Below are 15723 nucleotides of genomic sequence, written 5' to 3' on the forward strand. Positions count from 1 at the left end.
ACAACAAAAAAAAAACCACCATTGACTGACTTCTTGTGAACGCAACGATAATTTAATCCCTTTGTTTTCCCAGGTGGTGTGGATGACGCTGGCTGCACTGTTGGAGCTTGGACTCGGAGAGGAACACGTGAGCACAATCGTATGTTGCATCAGTAGTGGTCAGCATTGTGGAGAAGGTGAGCAATGGGGCCGGCGTCCTAGTGAATGCTGGTACTCTGTTTTTGCAGCTGATGATGAGCCTGGCAATTGACTAAGATGACAATCAGTGCCTGTGCGTTTCTTGAAGCGGAGGGACTTTACCATTCAGCAACCTGAGAGCTAAGTTGGGGGGCACCTGGTATTTGCATATCTGGGGTGGCTAATGGGAGGTGGGAGTCAGAGCAGCATGGAGCCAGCTGGCTGACTAGACTTGGTTCCACGGTGAGGGTGGCTCAGGCTGGGTCACGTTCAGGCTGCTTGTGGCTGGGTCACCAGGCTAATAGAAGAGGCGGGATTATTTTGTAGAGTGAGTGCGTGTGCCAGGCAGGACAGTTTCCTTCTGTTTGTCTGTCTTGTGTTGCTTCTGCGATGTCTGTTCTGTGCTTCTCGGGTCTTGATATCCTCCTAGCTTTTGACACTGGACTGACCAGACAGGGGACTTGGTAGCGGTGCTGAAGGGCCTCAATGCATGTTTTGTCATCATGACTCTGATCTGAGCACTTCTTGTGTTGCAGTCGCTGCTTGAAATGCAGTTCTGTTTCAGGTCTCGTGCATCATATTCGGTTTGAGATGGCGTCTGTTTCCATCCTCACTCTTGCAGAAGTCATCTGGGCCGCATCAGGAGCTCTTGTTGGGAATTGATTTCCTAAGCGTCGTCTTATGGGGTTTTCATTCCCCATCCTTCTGGTCTGTTGTCTTGAAGGCAGGCTTTTTAGGCCTCCATCATCCCAGTTCTGGCAGTTGCTCTCAGTCACGTGTCGTGACATTTGAGTCTCCTCTAGGGTCTGCTGCAGAGCACCTGTTCTGACTTGCTGTTGCCATAGGGCTTCCCTCCGGGGGTCTCTTTTTCTCGCGCCTTGTGTTGTGTGTTTTTCTTGTAGTGTTTGTGGCGTGGCTGTGTGTGTATGTGTTTGGTCTGGAGCTGTCCTGCCTGGCAGTTAGTGATGACAGCTAACGTGGCAGTGCATGGGTGTGCTAATACATTGTCTGGAGTGTTTTGGCGAAGACATCCGGTCTGCATCTGGGCACGTACTGAAGGGCAGCAGGCACAGTCATCTCAGTGTTGTTTGTCAGATGTGGGGGGGGGGGAGAGTATATCTGCTTGTGAGCAGCTGTTTGCATAGTGCTTGAATGGTGTGCTTGAGGAGGTCTGTCGAATCTTGAAAGCTTACAGATATGGGGTTTTTGAAAGTTTTATTTTTATTTCTCTCCTGTCCCCAGTAGAGTGTAAACCTTTGGATGAACCTGTCGCAGGAAAGAGCTCCTTCTGGAACTGTTCAGCGCTCCGTAGGCAGCTCGGTGACTGGCTTGATCTACTTCTGAGGTGCTGAGGCAAGGGGGCTGCTGTTTAGAAATTATAATATTGTAAATGGGGTTCCTTGTGTTGTTGAGGGATGGGTACTAATGCTGGTAGCTGAATCGTTATCTTGTGACTGTTCTCATTTGTTTAAGGTGAAACAGTGTACAACACAGGACTTGACCAGAGCTGCTTTTGGCAAGGTGAGCGATGAACAGATGTAGCAGGCACTTTAGGGGTGCAGTTGTCACTGCAGTTACTTAACTGCACAAAATACAGTAAAAATCCTGTTTATATTTCAGATTTGATTTGTAGCTGGCTTAAGAGAGCAGATGGAAGCACCTGCCTCGAGGGCAGGTGAGGGAGCAGAGGTAAGGGAGCAGATGAGAGTAACTGTCCTAGCTGTGCTGTGTCTTTGGATGCTGCTTCAGCCTATGCTTTTCTTTTTCTTTCACAGGTGTCTCGCACAGGCTCAGAGGGGCCAAGCTGCACTCTAAAGAGCAGCATGAGAAGGGCGGGCTGTTTGTGAGCTGGATTGGAGCAGAACTGCCAAGTAGCACGAGGTGACTGCGAAGGGTATCCATCTTGCTTTGCAGGTGCCATGGCAGGCTCTCCACAGAAGCGGTTGAGGATTTGAGAAGAAGTTGCAGATCATCGAGGAGTGACATGTGCAGGGATGGCTTGAAAATGGTATGGTCGCTTTCTCTTCTGTTTATCAGGTATCCCAGGCAATGTGGGCTGTGATGTTAGTCTTTAGAATCTGAACAAAGCAGGTGCTGATGGCGGTCGTCTTTGGTAGGCAAAGAGTTGCCCGAAGCCCTGTCCTGTGTAGCTTGAGCATGCCTCCCTGAGGATGAGGCGTCCTTTCTATCAGTTCCCAAAACTGTGTTGAGGCTGAAATGCTGCGTCTGTGTTTGGGTTGGGGTTGCACCTTGGTGAGCGTAGGGATGGGTTTTAAGTGGGTGCAGCGGAGGTCCCGGCCCCAGTGTCCTGTAGTGTGTTTTGACCCATCAGCATAGCCTTTTAGTTCTCAGATAGCCTGCTGATGTAAGTGATTTTTCCTGTGAGTGGAAGGGAATTGACTTTTTTTTTGGCGTGTAATCTATTCTGCTCCTAGATTTTTCTTTCTACATAAATAAAAGTTTGAGTTAATTCCAGCAGGAAAAGCTTCAGTTACTTGCTTGGTGGTAATGTCCTTCCAACATTCAAAGCTGCAGCGAAAGCATGGGGATTGTTGCTTCTAGAAACACCCCAGTTCTCCTGTCTGCCCTCTGCATGCTGTTGAGCTAAGCCTTATAAGTAAGTTAATAAAACCACAGCTGCTGCTCCTCCTCTTTCTGCTTTTTTTGTGCTTTCCCCCTGCACTTTCCCAGGTGATTGGCTTCAGGTTCCAGGTTGGACCTAATAGTAACTGAGTTGCAGGTATACCAACAGAGAGCTCCTTCTGCCTGGGCTGCTCTTTGGGGTAAGTGCTTTGTTTTTCCTTCAGTCAGTTGCAGGGTTCTTTAGGTGGGTCAGAGTCTATGGACTGATGCATTTTCAAGTAGAAACCGGTATGCATGTCTTTTTGAGGTGGCAACTGGCAGGATCTGTCATTGTAAAGCAATCTAGTAGTAGGTGCCTGTATTGCATGCAGCTCTTCCTCAGGTGAGTAATTGTTATATCAGTGTTACGGATAGTATGGTGATGTTATTTTGTGTGTTTGCTTTGTGGTTCTGGGTCCCTTATGATTTTTGCAGAATTACAGGGCTTTTTTTGAGACTTTGCCTTTATGTCAAATCTTATGAAAGTCACAACCTTGGTGGCAAAGTGATGGAGCATGGTTTAGGAGAAATGTATCATGGAGGCTCCCTGTGTGAGCATGTATCTGAAAATGACAGCCTTGGGCATATAAACAGTGGTCTTTCTCAGGGTTAGGGGCGGTTTGTTATATTTCTGGAGCTTTTGCCTGTGTGTTTGCTGTCTGTCGAGTCTTTAGACCATAAAGCCTTCTAGGCTTTATGTGCATGGAATTCACATATTTGAGGTATGTTTATGAGGGGTTGCCAGGTACGTTGTTTTTGGGAAACCGTGGGGTAATGTTTCTTGACCGCATAAGTGCAGTAGTGCCTAGAGAGTGAGCAGGGTCACCTGCTTCATGTCTAAAGAATTAGTCTGTTCGGGCCCATTTCGGCGCGGCGCCGCCCGGGCCCATTTCGGCGCGGCGCCGCCCGGGCCCATTTCGGCGCGGCGCCGCCCGGGCCCATTTCGGCGCGGCGCCGCCCGGGCCCATTTCGGCGCGGCGCCGCCCGGGCCCATTTCGGCGCGGCGCCGCCCGGGCCCATTTCGGCGCGGCGCCGCCCGGGCCCATTTCGGCGCGGCGCCGCCCGGGCCCATTTCGGCGCGGCGCCGCCCGGGCCCATTTCGGCGCGGCGCCGCCCGGGCCCATTTCGGCGCGGCGCCGCCCGGGCCCATTTCGGCGCGGCGCCGCCCGGGCCCATTTCGGCGCGGCGCCGCCCGGGCCCATTTCGGCGCGGCGCCGCCCGGGCCCATTTCGGCGCGGCGCCGCCCGGGCCCATTTCGGCGCGGCGCCGCCCGGGCCCATTTCGGCGCGGCGCCGCCCGGGCCCATTTCGGCGCGGCGCCGCCCGGGCCCATTTCGGCGCGGCGCCGCCCGGGCCCATTTCGGCGCGGCGCCGCCCGGGCCCATTTCGGCGCGGCGCCGCCCGGGCCCATTTCGGCGCGGCGCCGCCCGGGCCCATTTCGGCGCGGCGCCGCCCGGGCCCATTTCGGCGCGGCGCCGCCCGGGCCCATTTCGGCGCGGCGCCGCCCGGGCCCATTTCGGCGCGGCGCCGCCCGGGCCCATTTCGGCGCGGCGCCGCCCGGGCCCATTTCTCAGGTGGAGCTACTGAGCAGGTGAGATAAAGGAGTTGGGAACAGAGAGGTATTGCACAACTGTATGTTGCATTAGTAGTAGCGAGCGTTGTGCAGGAGGTGGGTATTAGCTCTGGTGTAGAGGGATGGTTAACTGAGATAGGTCACATAGACATAAAACAGCTGAATCTTCACGATTTGGACAAACACTGCACACAACTTGTCTGAGCCAATCAGACACAAGGACACAATATTCGTTTGCAGTTTGGGAAAGTACCGACTGTGTTATTTCGGTCGAAAGGATGAGGAAGAAGCTGATAAGATAAGGATGTAGGGGGACCAATCATGAGCTTAACTTTTGTAATATGTATGAGCTAATTATATGTTAAGGAATAAAAGGCGTCTGAGCTATCCAATAAATCGAAGCTTGCTGATCACTCATATTGAGTATCCCTGTCTTCCTTCCGTCGACAACAAATGGCGCCCGAACACGGACCCCGCTGGCGGTGAACCTGCGAGCCACGGATCGACGGAATGAGGGAAGGAAACAGGTCCTGCAATGCAGCTCAGGAGGTGGAAGGGACGAAAATGCTAAATCCTCGCACCCGGGAGCACCTATAGAGGGTCCCGCCGGCCACGCGTCGCCGAGGTCTTGCAAAGGCTGCAACAGTGCTGACGTAAACAAAGGTATGGAGAGACAAGCGACGTATGATCTGCTCAAGTGCTTTTTAGAAAAGCGGAGCACGCAGGGTATAGACTGTAAAAAGGAATTGCGGAGGGACGCGGAAAAAGGAATTGCGGAGGGACGCGGGAAATTGAAGTAATCGCGGTGCGATGCGGGACATCTGAGATCGGGTTGCTACAGTAGACCAGAGGCATCAGTGGACAACGGCAGCCGACCCTCACTGTGTGGCGAGTCGGCACAGAGCAGAGGGGTGGACATCAGGACCCTGCAGACTGTCTGACGTAACCATGGAAGCAGCGGCGGCTGTGCTGCTTCTCTCTGGCATTCCTTTTATAAGAGGTTTATCTTGCAATGCAAAAAAGACTATTCGTCCCCAGATCGGTGTTATAACTATGTTTCTGGATAAGATTCCGTGGGGTTGCCACATTGTATGGATTAGTAATGACGACTTAGCTCTATTGCGGGGCAGGAGTGCAGAGATGCAGATTACACTGCCAAATGACCACCGGCAGACTTGAGGAGACACTGCTCGGCTGCGGGGATCGGCTGCGGCGTGGACGCCCCTAGGTGCACCCTGAGCGTTTTTGCTCGGAGGGGACTCCACTCTCAGCTGCTCACCACAGGAGCAAAGATCTCCTGAAGCTGCAGACAAACAGTATGTTTTCAGCTGCTGGAGGAATACTAACTGGAGTGTTAATAATTGTATGTGTTATTCTTAAATGTCCAGGTATTTTGTGTTGAAAGTATTTGTGTAAGGGTAAGGTTTTAAAACAAAGTGTTGCAAGTCACTTCACGAGGAACACAATGAGAGACAATACTTGTTTGTTTGGTTATGATTCTAAATTATATTGGCCACACGTATTGTTTGCTTATCATTCTAAATTATATTCTTGTGGTATGATTGAGGTTGTGGTATGATTGAGATTGAGATGTGCCAGAGGCCTCTGGGTGTGCAATTGTGCTGTGTGTGTGCGAGTGTGCTATGTACTGTGTTAGTGAGAGCGTGCTTATTGCCATAGTGCAGGTTGCCATAGTGCAGGCTGAAATCATAGGAAATTAGTGCCGGCAAAAAAATCATAGGAAAATGAAGGACGAAGTAGCCCTAGATTCATTACAGTGCTTTTTAGAAAAATGGGGAGTCGATTGTAAGCAACTAGCAGGACTAGTTGCGATCGGTCGAGCAAAATCATATTTCACAAGTATGGAGTCAAGGACTGGGGGCTTTGGGAGCTGAAGCAAAATCTAATAACAATCCGATGTGGAATAATGACACTGCAAAGGCTCTGCCACCTGGCATGTTTTTGATTTGCGGGGATCGTGCATGGCAAGGAATACCTGCCAATGCGTTTGGGGATCCATGTTATCTAGGGCGACTCACATTGTTCGCCCCGGACTTACACAGTCTCCGGAACCAGAGCTTGTCGCAGAGATCCAAACGAGCTCTTAAGACTTTAGGTTCTGACTGTGACGATGGTGTAGAATTATGGGGCGCTGCTGAGAGAATATTTGCTTCATTAGTTCCAGCAGTGGGAACTGCACATGCTTTGGCTAGCATTAATAAGCTTGCTTGTTGGGCTGTTAAGCAATCAAATGTAACAACTGAAATTATTACTGAAATGGCACAAGATATGGATAGTCTTAGGCATGTTGTGTTACAAAATAGGGCTGCAATTGATTTTTTGCTTTTAGCGCAAGGACGTGGACGTGAAGATTTTGAAGGAATGTGTTGTTTCAATCTTTCAGATCATGGTCAATCGATTCATGACCAGTTGAAATGGTTGATGGAGCACACAAAGAAAATTACAGTACAACCTAGTTGGCTTGACAATTGGTTGCAGTCCATCTTTGGGGGTCTGTCTAACTGGTTAGTGAGTCTAATCAAAGAGGGATTTCGCTTTCTGCTTATAGTTATATTGATAAAAATAGCTGCGCGAATAATTTTTGGTTGCTTAACTAAGAAGCTTGAACAAGTCACAGAAAAGGTATTAGTAGTCCAAAATAAAAACGGGGGAATTGTAGAGGGATGGTTAACTGAGATAGGTCACGTAGACATAAAACAGCTGAATCTTTACGAGTTGGACAAACATCGCACGCAACTTGTCTGAGCCAATCAGACACAAGGACACAATATCCGTTGGTGGTTTGGGAAAGTACCGACTGTGTTATTTCGGTCGAAAGGATGAGGAAAAAGCTGATAAGATAAGGACGTAGGGGGACCAATCATGAGCTTAACTTTTGTAATATGTATGAGCTAATTATATGTTAAGGAATAAAAGGCGTCTGAGCTATCCAATAAATCGAAGCTTGCTGATCATATCACTCATATTGAGTGTCCCTGTCTTCCTTCCGTCGACAACACTCTGGCATGCTAGTGATTGCTGGTTCTCTGTTTTTGCAAGTGATAATGAACGTGTTTGACGTAATTCCATTTGAAAAAGTTCCAGTTACTTGACTGGTCGTGTTGTTATTTCAATATTAAAAGCTGTAGCAAAAGCATGGGGATTGTTGCTTCTAGAAACATCCCAGGTCTCTTGTCTGTTCTCTGCATGATGTTCAGGTAAAGCAGATTTAAAAAAAAAAACCACAAATAAACAAACAAAACAAAACAAACAAAAAAAAACCAGCTACTGCTCCTCCTGCTCTGCTCCTACTTCCTTGTGCTTTGTCCCTCCCCTTTTCCAGGTGATAGGGTTTGGATATTGGGCGGGGCCAAATGGTATATGAGCCCCAGGCATGACATCAGAGAGCTCCTTCTGCCTGGGCTGCTCTTTGGGGTAAGTGTTTTGTTTTCCTTCAGTCAGTTGCAGGATTCTCTAGGCAGGCTGGAGTCTATGGATTTCTGGATTTCTAAGTGCTTGGAATTCACTTAACAGAGGAATATTTAGTAGAGGTTGCTGGCTCTTTTTTTTTTTTTTTTTTTGATGGTGGGATGCTCTTCTTTTTTTGAGCTATATTTTAATTTCTAGATGTATAAACCTACTTGTGTAATTTTCCAGGGGACTAAAACCAGCTTCATTTCATGCTACATGTGGCTTGGCAGTGTAGATGCAGCATTACCAAGAGCCTGAGCAGGGTTGTATCAGAGTCTGCTCTTTCCTCTGCAAAGGGTATGTCTGTGATTACCTCTGCAGGGGCTGCTGTGCGTGCACGTCTTTTTGGCATTTATGGATCTCAGTGTTTTTTTTTGTGTGTGTGTATATTCTAAGCTTTTATTTTTTGAGGGGCAAATAGTGTGTGTGCTGAGCGTGGTTGGCAGGAGGAGGTGGGGAGCTGCTCAGGACTGGTAGGTTTGGTTTCTCAGAGTGTGCGGCAGCCTTCCTGTGCGATGCGACTGATTGTTGGGCAGGAATGTTCCAGTTTGTGTGTCTTAGCCATTGTAGCTTGTGTAGTGTGTGTTGTGTGGCCCGGGCAGAGTTTGCTGTGGTGCTGTGAGCGAAGAATCTGAGTTAGAGCTGGTGAGCAGCTGAACTACAGGAGCTGGGAAGAGAGAGGTATTGCAGTAGGTACGCTGTGGCTGTGAGGTGCCTCAGAGTGTGCGTTTCTCTTGTGTCTGCAGGTGCTTTGTGCAGTCGTGGACAGGAAAGGGAAATCCTCATGTCACGAAGCTCTGAGGGAAGGTGAGTGTTGTCAGCCTGGTCATCCCTTATCTGAAGCGAAGGGAAGACGCTCAGGTGTTTCCCTGTGAGGGTCCGAGGTGAGGCTGTGTGGGATAGAGGAGCAGTGTGGCAGGTGTGTGCTTGCAAGAAGAGTGGTCATTTTGTCCTTTTGTTTTCCCAGGTGGTGTAGGTGATGCTGGCTGCTCCTTTCAAGCTTGGACCTAATTTGCAGGTACCGAGGCAAGTGGCCTGCTGTTTTGAAAGGTTAAAACTAAAGATGGGGTCCCTTTTGTTGTTGAGGGATGGGTGCTACTGCTGTCAGCTGAATGTTTATCTTCTGCCTGTGTTTTTCCTTTTGTTCAGGCTGAAACGCAGTGCGCAGTGCAGGACGTCTTGACCCGAGCTGCCTCTGCAGTGACTCTGGTGCGTGATGAGCAGAGGTAACTGTTGTTTTTGGGGCGCGGTTGTCACTGCAGTTATTTTCCTACATCCAATAGAGTAAAATTCCAGTTTGCCTTCTAAAGGTGCTATAAGTGGGTAAAGGGAACAGATGGAAGCATCTGCCACGTGGGGCAGGCAAGCGGCTGAGGTACAGGAGGGGATGAGAGTATGTGATTTATTTCTGGGGATGAAATGGAATTAATTTTGTTGGTGTATAATGTGTTCTGCTCCTAGATTTTTCTTTCAATGTAAATAAAAGTTTGAGCTAATTCCAGTTAAGAAAGTTCCAGTTACTTGCTGGGTCGTATTGTCCTTTTAATATTCACAGCTGCAGCAAAAGCGTGGGGATTGTTGCTTCTAGATACACCCTAGTTCTCTTGTTTGCACTCTGCATGCTGTTGAGCTAAAGCAGACTAAAAAAATAAATAAATACAGGAAACACACACACAAAAAAGAACAATAACAACAAAAAAAAAACCACCATTGACTGACTTCTTGTGAACGCAACGATAATTTAATCCCTTTGTTTTCCCAGGTGGTGTGGATGACGCTGGCTGCACTGTTGGAGCTTGGACTCGGAGAGGAACACGTGAGCACAATCGTATGTTGCATCAGTAGTGGTCAGCATTGTGGAGAAGGTGAGCAATGGGGCCGGCGTCCTAGTGAATGCTGGTACTCTGTTTTTGCAGCTGATGATGAGCCTGGCAATTGACTAAGATGACAATCAGTGCCTGTGCGTTTCTTGAAGCGGAGGGACTTTACCATTCAGCAACCTGAGAGCTAAGTTGGGGGGCACCTGGTATTTGCATATCTGGGGTGGCTAATGGGAGGTGGGAGTCAGAGCAGCATGGAGCCAGCTGGCTGACTAGACTTGGTTCCACGGTGAGGGTGGCACAGGCTGGGTCACGTTCAGGCTGCTTGTGGCTGGGTCACCAGGCTAATAGAAGAGGCGGGATTATTTTGTAGAGTGAGTGCGTGTGCCAGGCAGGACAGTTTCCTTCTGTTTGTCTGTCTTGTGTTGCTTCTGCGATGTCTGTTCTGTGCTTCTCGGGTCTTGATATCCTCCTAGCTTTTGACACTGGACTGACTAGACAGGCGACTTGGTAGTGGTGCTGAAGGGCCTCAATGCATGTTTTGTCATCATGACTCTGATCTGAGCACTTCTTGAGTTGCAGTCACTGCTTAAAGAGCAGGTCTGTTTCAGGTCTTGTGCATCATATTCGGTTTGAGATGGCGTCTGTTTCCATCCTCACTCTTGCAGAAGTCATCTGGGCCGCATCAGGAGCTCTTGTTGCGAATTGAATTCCTAAGCATCGTCTTATGGGGTTTTCAGTCCCCATCCTTCTGGTCTGTTGTCTTGAAGGCAGGCTTTTTAGGCCTCCATCATCCCAGTTCTGGCAGTTGCTTCCAGTCGCGTGTCGTGACATTTGAGTCTCTCCTTGGGTCTGGTGCAGAGCACCTATTCTGACTTGCTGTTGCCATAGAGCTTCCCTATGGGGGGTCACCTTTTCTTGCGCCTTGTGTTGTGTGTTTTGTAGTGTTTGTGGCGTGCCTGTGTGTGTATGTGTTTGGTCTGGAGCTGTCCTGCCTGGCAGTTAGTGATTAATGTGGCGGTGCATGGGTGTACTAATACATTGTCTGGACTGTTTTGGCAAAGGCATCCGGTCTGCCTCTGGGCACGTACTGAAAGGCAGCTGGCACAGTCATCTCTGTGGTGTTTGGCAGATGTGGAGGTGGGAGAGTATATCTGCTTGTGAGCAGCTGCTCGCATAAGTGCTTGAACGGTGTGCTTGAGGAGGTCTGTTGAATCTTGAAAGGTTACAGATATGGGGTTTTGAAATGTTTATTCTTATTTCTTTCCTGTCCCCAGTAGAGTGTAAACCTTTGGAACCTGTCACAGGAAAGAGCTCCATCTGGAACTGTTCAGCACTGGGTAGGCAGCTCAGTGACAGGCTTGATCTACTTCTGAGGTGCTGAGGTAATGGGGCTGCTGTTTTGAAACGATAATTTGTAAATGGGGTCCCTGCTGTTGTTGAGGGATGGGTTCTAATGCTGGCCGCTGAATGATTATATTGTGACTGTTTTCATTTGTTAAAGCTGCAACACAGTGTACAACGTGGGACTTGAGCATAGCTGCTTTAGGCAAGGTGAGCGATGAACAGATGTAGCAGGTACTTTAGGGGTGCAGTTGTCACTGCAGTTAGTTAACTACACAAAATACAGTAAAAATCCTGTTTATATTTCAGAGGTGTGTTGTAGCTGGCCTAAGAGAGCAGATGGAAGCATCTGCCTCGAGGGCAGGTGAGGGGGCCGAGGTAAGGGAGCAGATGAGAGTAACTGTCCTAGCTGTGCTGTGGCTTTGGATGCTGCTTAGGCCTATGCTTTTCTTTTTGTTTCACAGGTGTGTCGCACAGGCTCAGAGGGGCTAAGCTGCACTCTAAAGAGCAGCACGAGAAGGGCGGGCTGTTTGTGAGCTGGATTGGAGCAGAACTGCCAAGTAGCACAAGGTGACTGCGAAGGGTATCCATCTTGCTTTGCAGGTGCCATGGCAGGCTCTCCACAGAAGCAGTTGAGGATTTGAGAAGAGGTTGCAGATCATCAAGGAGCAACATGTGCAGGGATGGCTTGAAAACGGTATGGCTGCTTTCTCTTCTGTTTCTCAGGTGTCCCAGGCAATGTGGGCTGTGATGTTAGTCTTTAGAATCTGAACAAAGCAGGTGCTGATGGCTGTCTTCTTTGGTAGGCAAAGAGGTGCCCAAAGCCCTGTCCTGTGTAGCCTGAGCACACCTTGCTGAGGATGAGGTGTCCTTTCTACCAGTTCCCAAAACTGTGTTGAAGCTGAAATGCTGCGTCTGTGTTTGGGTTGGGGTTGTACCTTGGTGAGTGTAGGGATGGATTTTAAGTGGGTGCAGCGGAGGGCCTGGACCCAGTGTCCTGTAATGTGTTTTAACACATCAGCATAGCCTTTTGGTTCTCAGCTTACTGAAGTAAGTGATTTTTCCTGTGAGTGGAATGGAATTGAATTCTTTTTTGGCATGTAATCAGTTCTGCTCCTAGACTTTTCTTTCTATGTAAATAAAAGCTTGAGCTAATTCCAGATGAAAAAAAAAAAATTCAGCTACTTGCTTGGTCATTTTGTCCTTTTAATATTCAAAGCTGTAGCAAAAGCATGGGGATTGTTGTGGAGGAATGGTTAAGTGAGATAGGACACGTGGATGTTGAGCAGTTAGGAGGTCATGGGCTAGGGAGGTACCGTACTCAACTCATATGAGCCTGGGCACGTGCGCAGCCGGTTGAGAACCAATCAGGCCCAAGGACACGATGCCCTTGTGTGGTTGGGCAAGTCCCTAAGGCGGGACGGTAGCTAAAAGAGGGAGGAACTAACTGACAAGATAGGAAAGTGTTAGCCAATCCTGAGCTTAGTTTTTGCAATATGTATGAGTTGATTATGTTCGAACTAGATAAAAGGCGACTGAGCTATCCATTAAAGTTGAAGTTCACTGTTCACTCATATTGAGCGTCCGTGTCTTCCTTCTGTCGACAACAAATAGCGCCCGAACAGGGACCGATCTGAACGGGATTTGGACACTGCTGGCGGTGATCCTGGGCCACGGTTGGACGGAATAAGGGAGGAACCGGTCCTGCAACGCAGCCCAGGAGGTGGAAGGGACAAGAATCCCCTCACCTGCGTCGGGAAGGTGAAAGGGATGTGGAGTCCCCGCACCCGGGAGAGGATCCCGCCGGTCACGCGTTGCCGAGGTCTGAAAGGTGAAAGGGACGAAAACTTGGAGTCCCCGCACCCACAGCTCGGAAGGTGGAAGGGAGTCCCCGCACCCGGGATGAGCCTATAAAGGGTCCCGCCGGAGAAGCACCGCTGAGGTCTTTGCAAAGGCTGCAACCGACGTATATAAAGGTATGGAGAGACAAGCGGCGTATGCTTTGCTCGAATGCTTTTTAGAAAAGCGGATCACTTCAGATATAGACTGCAAAAAGGATTTACCAGGATTATTAGCATATGGAGTAATGCAGGGTTGTTTTATCAATCCTGATACAGTTTTTGAACAAACAGAGTGGCGTAAATTTGGGGACAAATTGTTTGATGAAGTTATTAATGAAAATAAGGCTGCTAAAAAATTATTGAAGCCTTGGAGAGCAGTCACTAACGCCTTAGTTATACATCAGGCTGAGCAGAGAGTCGCTACTGCTGCTACAGAGCGACTGGGATTGCCGGGAAGTGTTGGAGCTGGGGATTGCCCACTGCCGCCTTCAGTGAGAACGATAACGCTGCCTCAGGGGGCTACGGGGCAGTGGGAGCCTCCCCCCCCCTCAGTCACCGCCACGAGCAGTGCTGTGCTCGGAGTTCCGCGGAATCGAACGGCAGCTGACCCTCACCGTGTGGCGAGTCGGCACAGAGCAGAGGGATGGACATCAGGACCCTGCAGCCTGTCTGATGTAACCATGGAAGCAGCGGCGGCTGTACTGCTTCTCTCTGGCATTCTTTTTATAAGAGGTTTACCTTGCAATGAAAAAGGGATACTAACTGGAGTGTTAATAATTGTATGTGTTATTCTTAAATGTCCAGGTATTTTGTGTTGAAAGTATTTGTGTAAGGGTAAGGTTTTAAAACAAAGTGTTGCAAGTCACTTCACGAGGAACACAATGAGAGGCAATACTTGTTTGTTTGCTTATCATTCTAAATTATATTCGTGTGGTATGATTGAGGTTGTGGTATGATTGAGAGTGAGATGTGCCAGAGGCCTCTGGGTGTGTGAGTGTGCTGTGTACTGTGTTAGTGAGAGCGCATTTATTGCCATAGTGCAGGCTGAAATCATAGGAAATTAGTACTGGTCGAGCAAAATCATGTTTCACAAGTATGGAGTCATTGTGCGAAGTAGCCACTTGGAGAAGCTTAAGGGAACGTACTGTTTAAAACTTTTTGATCGTAATGAGTCAATTCACAAATCCATTACTTTCTTGAAAGAGCACATGAGAAAGAGTCAATATGGTATCAATCCTTTCAATCAATGGTTCACTGATTTGTTTGAAACAATGCATAGATGGTTACTGGGATTAGTCAAAGAGGGATTAAGGATTTTGTTCACTGTGGTGTCAATCATCATTGCATGTAGTATTGTGATAAATGTGGTTAAAGAGTTACTTGCAAAAATGTTATAAAATGTTATAGAGATTTTGAAGTGGTGCCAGAAACAGGTACCCAGTGGATCACTGCAAAGTGGACTGAAGCAGCTTTAGAATCTGCACACGCCGAAGACGACCAGGAAGAGGTTCCTGATAATCATTCTGACAATGACGTGGGCTGTGACACCTCGACGACTATCAAGAACAGCCTTTGATCACCATCAAGTGATTAGGTTTAAGTGTGTTACTACTAAGTTGTGTTACTTACTATTAATTGTGTTACCATTAAGTGCTTACAGTAATTGTAGTGTTATTAGGGTTAAGTTGTATAGTTGTGTTATGTTATGTACCCTTTCAGAACATGCTTGTTTGGGGTCCCGATAGGGGTCCCAAAGGAACTGAGTGAAATGTTAGCACCATACTCTGCCTGTATTACTCTGCTTAATGGATCTTTTTCTGACTGTAGGAACTGCACACGCTTTGGCTAGCATAAATAAGCTTGCTTGTTGGGCTGTTAAACAGTCAAATGTAAACACACAAGTTCTTTCTGAAATGTCGCAAGACACGGAAAGCCTAAGGCACGCTGTGCTGCAAAATAGGGCCGCTATTGATTTCTTGTTCTTGGCTCAGGGACATGGGTGTGAAGATGTAGAAGGAATGTGTTGCTTTAATCTTTCCGACCATGGTCAGTCAATTCACGACCAGTTGAAATGGTTAAGGGATCATACACAAAAAATTGTAGTACAAGATAGTTGGTTTGAAGGTTGGCTTAAATCTGTTTTTGGGAACACGGGTGGATGGGTTTTGTTAGTTAAAGAGGGACTTTGCTTTCTACTTATAATTATATTGATTATAATTGCTGCGTATGTAACCTTTAACTGCCTAACTAAGAAACTAGAGCAACTCACAGAGAAGGTATTTGTAGCACAAAATAAAAATGGGGGAATTGTGGAGGAATGGTTAAGTGAGGTAGGACACGTGGATGTTGAGCAGTTAGGAGGTCATGGGCTAGGGAGGTACCGTACTCAACTCATATGAGCCTGGGCACGTGCGCAGCCGGTTGAGAACCAATCAGGCCCAAGGACACGATGCCCTTGTGTGGTTGGGCAAGTCCCTAAGGCGGGACGGTAGCTAAAAGAGGGAGGAACTAACTGACAAGATAGGAAAGTGTTAGCCAATCCTGAGCTTAGTTTTTGCAATATGTATGAGTTGATTATGTTCGAACTAGATAAAAGGCGACTGAGCTATCCATTAAAGTTGAAGTTCACTGTTCACTCATATTGGGCGTCTGTGTCTTTCTTCCATCGACAACAGATTGTAGCTTCTAGAAACACCCCAGTTCTCATGTCTGCCCTCTGCATGCTGTTGAGCTAAGCCATATAAATAAGGTAATAAAACCACAGCTGCTGTTCCTCTTCTTTCTGCTTTTTTTGTGCTTTCCCCCTGCACTTTCCCATGTGATTGGCTTCAGGTTCCAGGTGGGACCTAATAGTAACTGAGTTGCAGGTGTGCCAT

At 48.2% G+C, this 15723-nt stretch overlaps 3 long non-coding RNA genes across 3 annotated transcripts; all 3 read left to right on the forward strand.

Moving 5' to 3' along the window:
- Positions 1-1423: 1423 nt before the first annotated feature.
- Positions 1424-1845, forward strand: LOC311215544. Its single transcript, XR_014618907.1, has 3 exons — positions 1424-1522; positions 1651-1698; positions 1798-1845. It is a non-coding gene; the product is annotated as an uncharacterized lncRNA (long non-coding RNA).
- Positions 1846-4464: 2619 nt separating this feature from the next.
- LOC311215446 lies at positions 4465-9859 on the forward strand. Its single transcript, XR_014618898.1, has 6 exons — positions 4465-5034; positions 8589-8649; positions 8810-8860; positions 8992-9068; positions 9605-9670; positions 9759-9859. It is a non-coding gene; the product is annotated as an uncharacterized lncRNA (long non-coding RNA).
- A 5-nt stretch (positions 9860-9864) lies between these two features.
- Positions 9865-15448, forward strand: LOC311215445. The gene is made up of 4 exons (XR_014618897.1): positions 9865-11047; positions 11167-11216; positions 11610-11703; positions 12621-15448. It is a non-coding gene; the product is annotated as an uncharacterized lncRNA (long non-coding RNA).
- Positions 15449-15723: the final 275 nt, after the last annotated feature.

This window comes from Netta rufina (assembly GCF_964035555.1).
Source record: "Netta rufina genome assembly, chromosome: 16".
Classification (NCBI taxonomy): domain Eukaryota; kingdom Metazoa; phylum Chordata; class Aves; order Anseriformes; family Anatidae; genus Netta; species Netta rufina.